General features: G+C 36.1%; 1 pseudogene; it reads left to right on the top strand.

The window, feature by feature from the left end:
- Positions 1-234: 234 nt before the first annotated feature.
- LOC132066379 (uncharacterized) lies at positions 235-1,686 on the top strand (annotated as a pseudogene).
- Positions 1,687-2,626: the final 940 nt, after the last annotated feature.

The raw sequence follows: 2,626 nt of genomic DNA, 5'->3' as shown, positions 1-2,626 counted from the left end.
ACGGATCTTAAAGGGTGCTTAACACCTTCTCTTTAGATTAATTGAACCCTTATCTAGAATCTTAAGTTTAGTAGACTTTAAACGGAGTTAATATTAAGTAATTGATAGGTGTCCTAATTCACCTCTAAATTAATTAGGTGGCGACTCCTTAAGTTAGTTAATTAATTTAGTAATCTCCAATATATTGTACCTTAATTTAACCCGGTTAAAATAGGGTATAACACTTCATAGTGTATGTGGCAATATAAGGGATTTTCACGGATTGAAATTGGTTATGTTGAGCATAAGATAGTTGAATATATCTTACCTCAGTTTCAACTTATGGCTGAGAGAGTAGGACACTTCTGTTCTATCCTTGTGGCTTATCAAACTTATATGGTAAGTGAAAATGAACTCGATCAAGTCAATTCCCTGCTAGCTAATCTACTTTGAAGGTTATTCCTACTGAACTAGAGATTATGCACATATGCTCTACAAATTTGAAAGCTTCAAGGTCAGCAAAAGTTGGACACTTCATTAAGCATCTCCTAAAATCCTCTCCAGACATTCTTAGAGAATATCTTATTCATCTACAAGGCACATGGCTACTACTATTACAACTAGCCCTTCAACTCGAAACATTCAAGTCATGATAGAGTTCCTATTAATTATTCTTACTGATATACCTAAGGACTTTATTCATCATGACAAATTATTTGTTCTCTTGGCACGTGTTGGGACACTTACTAGGGAGGTATCCATTCTAATTCACAACTTAGAAGAGAACTCAAGGAATGAAGAGAATAGGAATGAAACAAGCTGTGGCAGTCTAGACTTGCTGGAAAGTATTGAACTGCTGAAGGAAGATCTCAAACATGTTTATTTGAAAGTCCCCTGCAGACCCATCTCAACTCCGTTTTCCCATGGGTGATGGACCACTCTTCATGACTCTTCTACTCAGAAACTTAAATAATTTGTTAAATTCCAATGCTTACTCAGTTGCTTTGATAAAGAAAGAAATTGGGATAGTAAAAGAAGACTTAGAGTTCATAAGATCATTCTTCCGGAATGCTCAACAAAAATTAATGAGAAATCTTTGAACTCGTGTTCTTGATGTGGCATATGAGGCGGAACATGCAATTAATTCAATTCTTGTTAGACATCAAGGTCTCTTGCAGCTTATCTTCTTACTTCCTGGTACTATAAAAATATTAAGCTTATTAAAGAAGAGGTACCGCAAAAGATCTCCAAGAACAAGGGCCTCATAGTTGCAAACTCTCCCAACAAGCCAGTAGAAAGGAAGTCATCAACAAAGCTAATTACGCAAATGATTGTGGGATTTGAGGAGGAGACAAACCTGATAATTAGGAAGCTCACCAGTGGACCAGCAGAGCTAGATGTCATTTCTAACATGTATGAGGTGTCTTTTTCTGAATGGTGGGTTAAGATAGAGGAATCCTTTCCCTTGCTCGAGGAATTACAAATAGAAGACTGTCATATAGAGATCCCAGACAGTTTTGGGATATTGCTTCACTAAAGTCTATCACAGTGTCAGGAAACCCTCAACTGCAAGATTCATCCCTAAAGATTAAGGAATATATTGCAGATATGACTGGAGAAGACAAGCTTGATATAAAGAGCAATTCTTTTTTGTATGAACCAGAAGAAAATAATGCACAATCTGAGTTTGAAATTCAATTGCTCTGACTAAGTGTTCAATGGGATGAAAGTTTCTTCCCATGTTATAGATTTGGATCAATAATATACCTATTGATTTATATTTAAGGAAGACCAATCTCATACATGAGTTTGGAGCTGGAACTTATACAACCTCAAGAGATTATGTATAGTTAACACAAAAGGTTAATTGTATTAGATTAAAGTACAAGTCATTGAGTCAGTCTGGGTTTAAGGCTGGTCCTAATCTTTGATTTCTTAATCTTAAAAGAAAATCTTTCTTAATTTTCTTGACTAGTAGTTCAAGTTTGTTAAAAGCGAGACAAGGACGAGAATTTAGAGAGACAAGAATAATGAGAGATTTTTTTCTGCTTTGTATTCATCATAATGCCCTCCTTCTATGCAAGTAAGATCCTCCTTACCTTAGCCTAATAAAGTAACTCTATTCTACTAGAACTACATATCCTATATTACCATAATTACAATTTCACCATAAATAGACCAAAACTATTACAATTAGATTAGACTAGGGTTCCACCGATGTGACCGGTCTCAATACCCCCCTTAAGTTGGAGCGTGAGGGTCTCGAATGCCCAACTTGCCAAGCAAATATTCATGCTGCAATTTGTCCAAAGCCTTAATAAATACATCGGCCAATTAATCACTGGTTGACACATGACTGGAAGTATTATACCGAATTGAAGTGTATCCCTGACATAGTGACAGTCAACTTCAATGTGTTTAGTTCGTTCATGAAACACCGAATTTCGTTCAATATACAATACTGTTTGACTATCACAATGCATTTTCTCTGGAGATTTATGTTCAACGCCCAAACTATGCAAAATTCCCTATAACCATTTCAATTCACAGACTGTCATTACTATTGAACGGTATTCCGCCTCCGCTGACGAGCGAGAGACAATGTGTTTCTTCTTGGTTTTTCATGATACGAGTGAATTCCCCAGGG

This window comes from Lycium ferocissimum, chromosome 8 (genome assembly GCF_029784015.1).
Source record: "Lycium ferocissimum isolate CSIRO_LF1 chromosome 8, AGI_CSIRO_Lferr_CH_V1, whole genome shotgun sequence".
Taxonomy (NCBI): domain Eukaryota; kingdom Viridiplantae; phylum Streptophyta; class Magnoliopsida; order Solanales; family Solanaceae; genus Lycium; species Lycium ferocissimum.
This window is presented reverse-complemented; position numbering and strand designations above follow the sequence as displayed.